Raw genomic sequence first — 13,864 nt, forward strand, 5'->3', positions numbered from 1 at the left:
GTCGCTACCACTGAAACAATTGCTTTTTAGAGAACGTATCAAAATCAGAAAAACAACAAAAAAGAAAACGCAGCGTTCCTTTTCGTGTAGCTAAAAGGCGATAAGGCCTGGCACTACCACAAGATAGGAAACATAATTTTTGCTATTGCATTTCGTCAGGGTAGCCAATTTTCGGAACAACAACAACTTCGCTGCCGGACCTGCCAACCGCCTTGCCTAGTAGAAACGACGATCCTTGATGCACTACGGCCACATCCGATATTGTACGACGTTAGCACCTGGAGCAGCCAGCGTGGGCCTGCCACGGAGATGCCACCTCTCTAGCTGGCTCACCATTATCAAACGGTCAGGTATTCGTAGTTATAGATTTAAAGGCCAGCGGTATTAAAAAAAAAAAGAAAACAAATTTTGTAATTTGTAAACGCTTGGCAAAAAGCTTTAAAAATAATATCATGTAATCGTTCTAAGCAACATCAATTATTAAAGTGCTCGATATGTGCAACTAATTATATTTAAAAATCACACAAATTTCTTTGTAGCTCAGCTTAGTATATGATACCAAATATGATTTTATAGTTTTACAAAGGCAAAATTATTAAAGGGTGTGAAGATAAATTCGGATTTAACTACTAAAGACACGTATCATTTATGTTAACATACCTCTGTTACCGACTTAACAGAGCTCATGTTAAATAATTACAATTGAGTTATAGTTGGTTTGAAAGCCTAGTCCGTCCATATTAAAAAAAAAGAAAATATTTTTGTGGACATTTCATGAATCCATCCAGTAAAGTCAACTACTAAAGAATATAATTTCGTTTTTAACAAATTGGAATTCGTTTATTCTTATTAGTTACGTACAAACAATGTTCCTATAGAAAAGAACAAAATCTTTACTGATATACATATATAACATATGCACGAAGAAACCGCCAAAGAGTTTGTTTTTTCTAGAGGAGGAATATTGCTTGTGTGTGTGTATATATACATATGTAAATATATATTTGTAATATACATTTTGCTTATTATTTAAAGAATGGGAGAGAAATACGTACATACAGTACGCACGCTGTATAGTTTGTAACAATGCGGAGAAAATACCACGGAATTTCTTAAGGAAATTATTTTTTATTAATATCCCAATACGATTTTCTTTTTTTGAAAAACACAATCTACGGTTTAGAAAAATAAGATCCGCTTATTGTGTATCATTCTTTCATTTGCAATATTTAAATGAATTTCAATTTAATTTCTATACAGATTTTCTCTACATTATTTACATAAATTTCTCCAAGTGTTTATTGCTTATATTAATTACATTGCTTATATTATTTCCTTCGTTTGGCTAAAATTTTACAAAAGTCTAAATATTTTTAAGATTTGGCAAATTTGATGTTTATGAAAATTGGAAATCAAAGTACTTCATATAATATCAAACATAAACAAAATTTTGTTCGGCTTACGTCGAATATATTAATAATTATTACTTTTTATATTTACGTATGTATCAAAGAACATACGAAAAGCGAAAGCTTGAGTAAGAGAGAAATAGAGTTTATTTCGTGAAAACGTTAATCAAGGCACTACATACAAGGTTTGAAAAGAAACACATGAAATGGAATGTCTAAAAAAAATATTATTTTTTATAAATATTTTAACACTTTCCTTTTAGTGAAAAATGAAACCGCTTTAGTTTATATTTTCTTATTTGTCTACCATATTTACGTTATGATTATTTAAGGTACAATAACATTGTTAAATTTGTAATGTTATTGATCATTATTTGTGTGACCAATAATTCTATTACTCGTTGCTTGACATTGTGTCAAGCATTTGCAAAATAACGCGATCCAGAATCCGTTCATTTGTGCAAACCATGTATTTTTGATATACATGATTGATTTTACATATACTTGTCGTTCGTTTTGGCGTCATATATATTAAGGGTGTGAAGTTATATTTAAATATAACTAGCAAAGACACAAACTAAAATTTTTTACAGAGCTCTGTAAAGCCGTTAACAGAATTCTGTTAAACGAAGTCTCGGAGGGATTTAGCTCAAAATACAAGTAAAATAGAACTTTTCACAAATTTTTTTGCAAATTCTTATAAACAAAACATGACTTTATGTAAATTAACTAATATTCGAAACCAAAACTTTTTTACACTATGCCATAAATGAGGTTCATAAAGCGAAAGTTTACGGAGCTACTGTGACCAAACCATGTCCCTTGAAAAAATGAAACTAGCACAGAGTGAATCCTCTATTAATAGCCTTTCCAACGGTGTGCGGGTTGTATTAAGTTTTGCCCAAAGAGTTTTTTTATGGAACATAGGCTAACATATAAGCAAATTTTAAAAGACCACTGTGGGCAAACCATGCCCTTTGAAAAAATGAAACTAGAACAGAATGAATCCTCTATTAATGGCCTTTCGAACGGTGTGCAGGTTATATTAAGTTTTGCCCAAAGAGTCTTTTTATGGAACTTTGAAAATTTCCATACCTAACATAATGCGGGCTAACATATAAGCAAACTTTGAAATGTCGCTGTGAGCAAACCATGCCCTTTGAAAAAATGAAACTAGAACAGAATGAATCCTCTATTAATGGCCTTTCCAACGGTGTGCAGTTTATATTAAGTTTTGCCCAAAGAGTCTTTTTATGGGACTTCGAAAATTTCCATACTTAACATAATGGGGGCTATTATGAAAGTAAAATAAAAGTATCATGAGAGTAAAACAAAAATATCATGAAAGTAATTTCTGAGCATCTTTTTATGGGACTTTGAAAATTGCTTTTCATAACGTAAGTGAACGTGAAATGTCTATTGTGAAGGATGGGCACGATAATTATTTTGTAATGAAACAATACTTCTTTTAACTTTTCGTTGATATGAATACTATCTCCGAAAAATAGCAAATCTCCTTCTTGGCAACTCAAACAGTATATATTATTGATTTGTTGTTCGTATATAACAATGTGTACGTATAACTCCAATACATTGTTATATAGTTCTTGTTTATTTTCTAAACATAACAAATCACTTAATTTCATGTACATTAAAAAGGGAGTATATTTTCTCAAAGATATAGTGATATTTCCCTACAATTATTTTTTTGGATTTAACGGACCTAGTTATTTTAGAGAAGCAATCATCTGTCACATACCGTTTAAAAAGTTTCTGCGATAACATAATTTGTGCATGTTTTGTATTTTTGTGCTTCTTGGGAGTATGCCTCCACTTTTCTTCAACTAGCACATCTTTATTTTTCGGTTGTGTTCCATAATAAACTTTTCCTTCAACATATTGGGACTTTATTTCGTGGGTTTTCGCTGCTATGTACTTATACGATTCCCTCACGTACTCGGTGGGTCTTATGTTTCTTTGACCATCTAAGTTTATGTTTTTAACAATGGAAAAATAACCTTCCACTGGACTATTTGAAGCGGGCTTGTCACTATCTCTATGTACACCCATTATATTGGTCCATAAAGGAGCGTAAGCTATATATTTTTTTAGTAGTAAATCTACAAATTTTGGGTTATAAAACCGGTTGGTTTTAATTTTTCGTAATCGACTACCATCTATTTTGCTTTTTATATGGGTGTACATTATCCTCCCTTTCTTATAAAAATGGCTTTTGGAAAATAGTGATTGTTTCACTTCAAAATTGTTACAGGTGCTTTTATTGATGTTATAAGATTTGTCTATATCTTCATCACAGTCCAATGGAAGGTTTTTTCGCAAAAAACTTAAATGGCGTTCTGTCATCTTATTTTCGTATTTACTGGAGAGTATCGGTAAAAAGTTCCCAATCCATCGAAAGAATTGTTTTATTCCGGAACAATGCATTGCGGTTAGCATTTGCCATTTTATAAATTTATCTACGGACTGATCAAAGAAATTTTCTACATCTTTGTGCACCAATTTTATGATATGATTTGTGCACAACTGTATTATAACAAAGGGCGGATATTGTTTGCAACTCCTTAAATGAGTGTAGCAAGCGTTAACGTATGTTTACAAAATACGGGTAGAATTGCATTTATGGTAGCCAAACTCCAGTCACTTATGATTCGTCGACAAATAGGCCAACGTATTTTATTTTGTAAGCAAAACGTTTTTACAGACAATAAAAATCTTAAAATATCACTGGAGTAATGGCTGCTCAAAAACGATTCGCATAAAGGAAACAAAATTCCTGTTTCATTGCTTTTCCGCTTTATATGAGCTACTACCGAATACATAAAAATCCTTTTCGAATTCGATTCAATTTTTTTTATTATGTTGCCTGTGGCATCAATAAAAAGAGTGTGTGGGTTTAATTGTTCAACACGTTTGAACTGGTTAACGGAATATAAATAAATTTCTAAGGGGAAAGATATTTTTTGAATGTATTCGGACCAATTTTTGTCTTGCCGCATTAAATAGAGGTCTATAAAAGAATCGGTATGCCTGCTGTTTTCGCTTTTGGCTTCCGATCTTATTTTGCGTATTACTTGGCCAGACGGGACTGCGAAATTTCCGACTAGTCTTGATTCTTTATTTTGTTTGGCCAAGTTAATATTCCTCCACTTAGCTGCCTTTTGCGTTTTTAACTCAATTTTTGTGATGTGTCTTTGCATACCGCGGACTTGGGGAATTTTATATACAGATTTCGGATGTGTAATATTTTCAACTTTGGAAAATACGTTGAATTGATGCATCTGAAGGTTATAAATAATTTTATATTTCTTGCATCCATTGCAGTGGTATATGCATTTAGCATAAAAACATAAGCTGGTACGTCTACAATTCAAATTATGGCTGGTATAAACAATTTTGCAGACATTAACGGATGCAAATTTTTGTCTTATCAAATCCTAATTTTCTTTTTTTAAGAAAGTTTTATCTCCTCCACATAGTTATGTTTTCACAAACTCTACAGCGTATGTACGCTCATTATCTTATATACATTATACATTATACATTATTATCTATAGTTATATATCCACAATATTATATGTCTCAATATTGATTATGAGAAGTATACAGCAGCAAATGGTAAAAAAAAAAAATCAGTTAAGTTTACTTCTCGTAATGTGTATGTATGAATATATATATATACAATATATATAAATTATTTAGGCACAAACATTTGATGGATTTTAAAGGGACTTGATAAAATAAAATATGCCTGGCGACTATTTATTATTTATTACATGTCTGGTTTTCTAACAAAATTTATTTTATCGATCTAATTTTTGGAAAAAGGCAACTATGATTGCAACGCAATTATTACATCCCTTAAAATTATTTTCATAATTTTCATTGACAGCGCTTAAAATATTGTGCATAGTAGTTGTACTGAAAATGAAAATTGTTATAGTAAAAAATGAAGCAAACGATGTAATATGCTAATATTTATTTTTCACGCAAATGCATACGCAAATCTCATTTATATACCACGTGTATTTCTCAATGCCGCTTTTCTAAATGTTCGTTATTTACGCATTCTCTGTTCTCTCTCACCCAATTCCTTAAAAAAAATATTAGATCAACATACATGGTGGAAGAACAAAAACTATTTAATATATTTGCAAGAGCAATAAATCCTTCTGTTACCATTCGTTTACGCACAAACCCACGCACGTATGTAATGCAATGAGCAATGAGAGAGAAACATTTTCAATCTCGCACATTTATTGTGAGCATTGTACAGAGGCAAGTAGTAAAAGAACAAAACAAAATCAGTTTAGTGCATGTATGTACATTTATATATTCATATATAGATTTTAGATATATATATGTGATCGGTTTTAAATACACTTGATAGCATAAAGTATGTTTACCGACTGTTTATTGTTAGCTTGAGAGGTTTTCTAATAAGATCTATACATTTGCTCTTATTTATGGAAAAAGACAATAATGTCAGCAACGGCAGTCATAGTTATTGTACGTCTTCCCTTTTTATAAATATTTTATTCTCTTCATAATTTGGAGACAAAAATATAAAATCAAAAAAAGGCGAAGAGAAAAAAACGTATATAATAACATACTGCTGTTTATTGTTTGTGGTTACTGTTCCTAAAATATATGTATTATTTTTTCAAAGGGCATGGTTTGCCAGCGACATTTCAAAATTTGCTTATATGTTAGCCTATGTTCCATAAAAAAACTCTTTGGGCAAAACTTAATACAACCCGCACACCGTTGGAAAGGCTATTAATAGAGAATTCACTCTGTGCTAGTTTCATTTTTTCGAGGGACAGGGTTTGGTCACAGTAGCTCCGTAAACTTTCGCTTTATCAACCTCATTTATGGCATAGTATAAAAAAGTTTTGGGTTTCGAATATTAGTTAATTTACATAAAGTCATGTTTTGTTTATAAGAATTTGCAAAAAAATTTGCGAAAAGTTCTATTTTACTTGTATTGTGAGCTAAATCCCTCCGAGACTTCGTTTAACAGAATTCTGTTAATGGCTTTACAGAGCTCTGTAAAAAATTTTAGTTTGTGTCTTTGCTAGTTATATTTAAATATAACTTCACACCCTTATATATATTTATAGAGATATCTGGCGCATATGAACGAATTCTTAATCCCGTTACTTTGCGAGCGTTTGATACAATGTGACGCCAAATCAAACAACAACTAACAGAATTATTGGTCTTACAAATAATGATCAATAAAATTTCAGACTTAACCAAGATATTGTACCCAAAATAATTATAATATAAATACAGTAAACAAATAAGTAAATGTAAAATAAAGCGTTTGTATATTTCAGTAACAAAAAAAAATTAAAAATATTTTTCTTAATAATTGCAAATTTTGTTACATTTGATATTTTCTTCTCTTGAATTCTCTCTCTCTCTCTGTACAAGCTTAACATACGTTGACGTGTATACATACATATCAGGAGAAAAACACCGAAGCATTTTGTTCTTTGCAAGAGCAATACAACGTGTACTTCTTGTAAAGAAAAAAATGAATTTGAAACTGTTACGAAAGAAGTTAAATTTGTTTTTTTCTGTTAATGCGACACGCGTTATCTTGTTGGTTGTACAATTTCAAAAAATCGGTAAAACTAGTTCCTGAAAGAAATGTGTGAATTTTTTTCACCCATTCGATAGGTACTTTTATATATATTCTCGTGATATAGGTGACATTTTCTAGTTTGGCCCCGCTAGAATGTCATATTTGGGTATTTTTCCATATGCATTTTTCGCTAACATATCAAATTTCAAAACACCGTTAAAAATAGTTCCCATAAGCAGAATTTGAATTTGTTTAGTTTGTTTGAAAGGTAGTTTTATATGGATTCATGAAATGTCCACAAAAATATTTTCTTTTTTTTTAATATGAACGGACTAGGCTTTCAAACCAACTATATCTGAATTGTAATTATTGAACAGAGCTCTGTTAACAGACGTACGTTAACAGAAATGGTAGGTGTCCTTACTAGTTAAATTCGAATTTATCTTCACACCCTTAAGTTATTATTAAAATGATTTTATTACACAATTTTATTAAAAACATTTTAAGATACTTTTATTTCGAGTTGAAGGGAGGAAAACAAAAAAATTCGAACTCAAATATTACGCACTATGACACGAATTAACTAACAAGAGAACTGAAATTGTTTTGTTAGGAAATTATTCTATCCAATGCATCGCCTTTGCCTTCTATTACATACGAAGAAATGAGACAGTAGTTGAAAGCAAGTCTTATCAGACAGAAGCTTTCGATACGTTCCGCCGTGATTGCCATATAGTAATTATAACACAAGCAGGAAGGAGTTTCTCGAAAGAAATCGCGTAAATTTCATCCGAACCATACTTTTCCTTACAGACTTCTTCTTCTTGTACTTGGAGTTGATCTTTTTAGAACTTTTCAATATTTTTTGGCGTTCTCACAAGAACTTAACACACGCATGACCCTTTGGAATTAAAATATAACTGAATTTCTTTTAACTCACGTGTCTTCAAACTTAATTAAAGTTTTTTTCAAGTGTAGACAAAATGCAACATAGGTAACTTTACAAAGGTGACTTTATGATTAAGTGTTGTTTACTATTATTTTTCACGATCGCGTTGAAAGAAAGAAATGGCAATACTTTTTAAAACAGCGTTCACCCTTAAAGTCGTCAAACAGTCTGCTCATTTTAATTTAATTTCTCTCTACCCTATATTTGCAGGTTATATATATAAAATATGCATTGTGAATTGAGAGATGCAGCGTTACAGCGTTAATGTACATGTATCTCTTGTATAAATAAACTTTTGTTTTGTTTATTACGTTCATGCCTTCGATAGCTTTAAACATAGTGTTTGGTGTTTTGCGTAAGCTAACATGCTCTTGCGACGACACAGAAACGCATTTCTATAATTAAGAGAAGAAAAGAATGATCAATGAATACAAAGGGATCGGTAATAAAGTTCGTTCGCTCTAAATAAATCAACATCAAAAAGGCATTCTATCATAAAATTTTCTGTTGGATCACATACACTCAACGTTATCGACGAATACTTTTTTTTTTTTTTTTTTTTTTGTTTGTATTTGATATGGATTGGACCTTTTAACTTAAATTCAGATCCATAATCCAGTAACTATATAGAAATCCATTGCTGATATTCATAATTTCACGTGATGATGAAATAATGATGCTTTTTTACTAAATTTTTTGCTTTCTAGGTTATGTTTAACTCATTGGTGATGAAATTGTTTACGTTAAATTGAGTAACGTGCTGTTAACTTAAATTTATATCCATGATCTAGTAACTTTATAGAAATCCATTGATGATATTCAAAATTTCACGTGATGATGAAATATTGATGCTTTTTTACTAAGATTTTTTCAATTTTTTGCTTTCTAGGTTATGTTTGACTCTTTTCTTTATTTCTTTATTTCAATTGAGTAACACGCTGAAGTTGGTTGTGTACACCCCAACGACAGCATGAAGACTGACGACGAATACTTAATAAATAAGGAAACTTTAACAACTTTACAAGCCAGCAAGTAACAGGTGGAAAAGATAAACACAAAAATACTCTCAGCTGAAGCACAACCAAAAGTTGTAACACAAATCGCGGCAAAAAAGAAAAAAACTATTTGTAAAAAATTTCCTTCGAACCGTAACATAAAAGAGAATATTAGAGGTTCTCAGTACATTTTGTGAGTGGTTAGTGCAAACTCCTCGAATTCACGGCAGAGAAAACAGAAATTCTCTTCAATTCCGTTATATAGAAGCGAAGTTTTAGTGCACTTACAAAATATATTATAAGCAAATGAAGTAAAGAATATTTTCGTAACGCATTCAGTAGAAACCTCTACTTCCTCGAATACGTATTAGAACTAACAATTAGCACAAGCGGGTAGGAGCAAACTAAAGATTTAGTCATCAATCGTCTAAGGAACAATTTTAAATTGGTTTTTTCAGCTATTAGATTCCTGAAGACGTAATTTGGTATCTTCTTTCTTGTGCATAGACAGCGAGATGTAAAAAGAGCAGTCTTTCAAAATCTAAGGAGCAAAAGAGCGGAAAATTTTGAAGGGAATGTTCAATTCCTTTGTGACGTACAAATAATAGTCAATTTCAGATGGTGACTTTCGAATTTTCTTCGCAATAATAATCTTTCTCACGTCATCACCCAGAATAGGGTTGTTTGAATTAAGAAGCTTGGGAACTATTTTAGCTCTTAACTCATACAGTCTATTTTCTAAAGTTGGGAGACTAGTTTCAATTATAATATTATATATGGGCGTTTTTAATTTTTCGGTATTTTTAGTTTAACTGATATTAATATTGTTTTCTACATTTTCTTAGTATAATCACTTCTCTTCTCGTTAGTTTTTAATTGGCTTAACATAACTTTGCCGTAAGCGCCCTGACCCAATCCACTTAGCATGCGGAAATTATTTATTGACAGGACTACGGGCGAACCAATGGCGACATTTTGCCTTTGACTTCTAGGCTCGTGCACAACATTCATTTGTGATTGATCGTGTTGTTGTTGTGCTGGGTTTTACTCCTGGTGCATCCAATGTTATTGTTGATGACTCTGGGCCGGAAAGTGTTAAGAGTTTTGTTAAAAGTACACTTTTGTTCTTTTTATTATTTTTATCTTAAATTATTCCAAAAAAAATGTAAACAACACACACTTATTCTTCCTTCTTATTGCACAAGCTGATATGTCTAAAAAACCGTTAACCGGCCATTTCATTTACGATAAAAGAAAATAAGAAGAATAAGAATGTGCGGGGAATGTGCGCATAGTTGCTTGTAGTAAGTAAGAAAAACAGACAAAAGTGGCAACGCATTCGTCATGAAGTCTGCCAAAAAGTAGCAACGCATTCGTCATGAGCTCTGTGAAAAAGGCAAAGCAGTAGCGGAATAAACTGATGATTGCAATTTATGCAGAAACTACGGTACGGGTACAGCTTTCAGCATGTGAAGAAAGACCACACTTAGCCCAAGATGGAGCACTGGTGCACCTTTGCCATATCATAGGATTTGGAATGTATAGTTCTACTTTACATTTATACAACGCCCCATCACCTGTTCGCGATAATCGATAGCGATCAAAGGTTAAAATAATCCTTCCTGTAGGAGAGCGAGTTTTTCCGTCATCATTCAGTTTGGTGAATTTATATACTTCAGTCACTCCTTGATTGCCTATTTCGCAAACAATTTCATCTTTCGGCACATGCTTTAAGCACGGGGCATAAATTACGCCTCTAACTGAGTTGAGTTTTCCATGCAGTTTAGCGGAAACAGCACATAGATTAGCTACAGATTTCAATTTTATAAGCTTTTCGGTTACGCGCGGGTTCCCAGCGAGGACCAGTAAATTCCCATCGCGTAGAATCGAGAAAGCGTCTATATATGTTGTAATGCTATCAATACATTTTTTTGTCAATAGGAGTGATGTCACTGATTGGCAACACTGGAAAGTCGGAATTTTTAATTTTTTTTCTTTAGGGGGATGTGTCAGCTAATAGATGAAATCTATTCAAGTTTTTATCTGGCGGCCCGGGTCCAGTATGCCTTATGGTTGTCTATTATTTACTTATTTGTGAAATAACCATTCACAATAATAAACTCAAAACACAGAAATGAGAGTTTATAATATGAATTTTAATTTGTTGGTATTTTTGGTTTAACTGATATTGATATTGTTTTCTACATTTTCTTAGTATAATCACTTCTCTTCTCGTTAGTTTTTAATTGGCTTAACATAACTTTGCCGTAAGCGCCCTGACCCAATACACTTAGCATACGGAAATTATTTATTGACAGGACGACGGGCGAACCAATGGCGACATTTTGCATTTGATTTCTAGGCTCGTGCACAACATTCATTTGTGATTGATCGTGTTCTTGTTGTGCTGGGTTTTTACTCCTGATGCATCCAATGTTATTGTTGATGACTCTGGGCCGGAAAGGGTTAAGAGTTTTGTTAAAAATACACTTTTGTTCTTTTTATTATTTTTATCTTAAATTATTCCAAAAAAAAATGTAAACAACACACACTTATTCTTTCTCCTTATTGCACAAGCTGATATGGCTTGTAACGAATTTTCTTGGGCGAGGTATAACTTAGTCACTCTAAGGTTCGTTGCAAGAAATTTTGAATAAATATCCGGACCTTCGGGGGGGAATGGTGTACAATTTCCTTGATTTATTAGTTCCTTTTTACGGGAGAGAAGTACAGCGATGGGTAGAAGCTGGCTATGGCAAGGAACCAGCGAGGTGACCCGACTTCTGGTGTGGCTTGCACGTGGTGAGAGATTAACTTCTTATATTATCGACAAAAATTTTCCTTTTGGATTATCGCGACGCGCTAGAGAGAAGGGAAACGTTGCCAGTGTCATAGCTGCCTTGGCCCTCTGGGCCGACGGTTCGTCCTTGGTTGGTGTGTGAGTCCAAAAATAATAATAATAAAAAAAAGTCTTTCAGTTCTTCAGGGATGGCGATTAAAACTGAACCAGCACATCCCCTATCTGTTAAGTTAATTATCCTGAAAGTCCTTCAGGGAAAGCGATTAAAACTGAACCAGCACATCCCCTATCTGTTAAGTCAATTATCCTGAAAGTCCTTCAGGGATGGCGATTAAAACTGAACCAGCACATCCCCTATCCGTAAAGTCAACAAAAAAAAACTCTTCGTACAGGTCACTTGTTAATTTGTCTGAAGATAGACGGCTATGACACCAAACTGAACGAGTCTGTGCGATGCGCTGCTCTTCTATAGCCGAAGTCTCGCTCGCTTGTCCCATTGCCAACATGTTCTAGGTGTTTACATATGTCCTAACGTACTATGCTTATGTGTATGCTTAGCTTAGGTTGGCTGCAGTCGCAACTTTAGTTTCGACTTGCATAATCCTGCTTATACATAACTTAATATCAACTTACGTCTAGCTTATCGCTATGTACATTTTATGTATACAGTTTATGTATTGTCGTATGTTCTTATTATTTTTTTCCTTCCTAAGTACTTGCTCCTGTAAGTTTGGGTATACCCTAACGGTGCTACACATTCTGCGCATTTTACAACATAGAGATTCTTGCTGATGTTTGTTCGTTTTGCATGTATCGATTTTCTACCTAAGGTCCGTTCTGCATGTTTTGTTTGCCCTAACGGTGCTATGAGCTTGGTACATTATTTGAAGATTCAATGTGACCTAACGGTACTATATCTTTGTGCAATGCTGCTGTAGCTTCTGCGTATGTTTGAGCTGTGTTCATACCATATAAGTCGGATTGTGCTCTTGTTCTTAATAAGGATTGGGTTCTTACAACTATGCTTTTTTGTTGTACATTGTGGTTTTTCTTTCCCTTTATGCTTGTGGACATTTTGAGTTTTTTTTCTTTTTACTTATAGTTTTATACATTTGGGTTTTTAATTCTGTTATCAAACACTTTGAGTTCTTCCTTGTGTTTATTCTTTTGAGTTTTTTACTTAGTCTTTCATACATTTGAGTACTTAATCCTGCTATTAGACATTCTGGGCTTTTACTTGTGTTTATACTTTTGTGTTTTTTTACTTAGCCTTTGGAGTTCTTCATTCTGCTATTAATCATTTGAGATTTTGAATCTAAGCTTTTATACATTTGAATCTAAGCTTTTTTTTTCTTATCTGAGTTCTTGGCTCTGCTTTTAAACATTTGGGATTTTGGATCTAGGCTTTTGTATACTTGGGTTCTCAACCTATGCTTGTTTACATGTTGCTTTCTTGAATCTAAGTTTTTTTCTTTTATCTGAGTTCTTGACTCTGCTGTTAGCATTTTGAGATTTTGAATCTAAGCTTTTTTTCCCTTTTATTTGAGTTCTTGACTCTGCTATTGAACATTTTGAAGTTTAGGAATCTGAGCTTTTGCATACTGGGGTTCTTAACCTGTGCTGGGGTGTGTTTCTATGGTTTTACATCTTCAATCTGTGTCTTTATACTTTTCCCTTTACAACACATTTGAAGTGTGTTTCTATGGTTCGCCACCACGGGCGCCCCAGGAAGTCATGGAACCGGCCTTTCTTTCGTCCCCTCTTGTATTTGTCGCGTAAGTAGCAGTCGTACGGGTTCCCCCTCTGCGGTTGGACCCACTCGTTCCCTTCGCCGGGTATCAGTTTCGGAGTGGCTGGCGCGCCACCCAACAGCCCAATGGTGGGCGCGATGTAGAGGAGGTCGTAATCGGGGTTGTTTGGGATGATAACCCCCAGGCTGATGGACTCCTCGCTGGTCCGTGGTTTCCTCGCTTCATTGGCGGTGGTCGTTCTGACTGGTTCGTCGACCGCTATCGCTCGCACCGTAATCGGCTCAGCGGTGGGTGTGATGATGGTGACGTCATCGGCGTCGTCGACGGGTTCTTTGGCGCTGACCCGGGC

This window comes from Glossina fuscipes, unplaced genomic scaffold, assembly GCF_014805625.2.
Source record: "Glossina fuscipes isolate IAEA_lab_2018 unplaced genomic scaffold, Yale_Gfus_2 42, whole genome shotgun sequence".
NCBI classification, from domain to species: domain Eukaryota; kingdom Metazoa; phylum Arthropoda; class Insecta; order Diptera; family Glossinidae; genus Glossina; species Glossina fuscipes.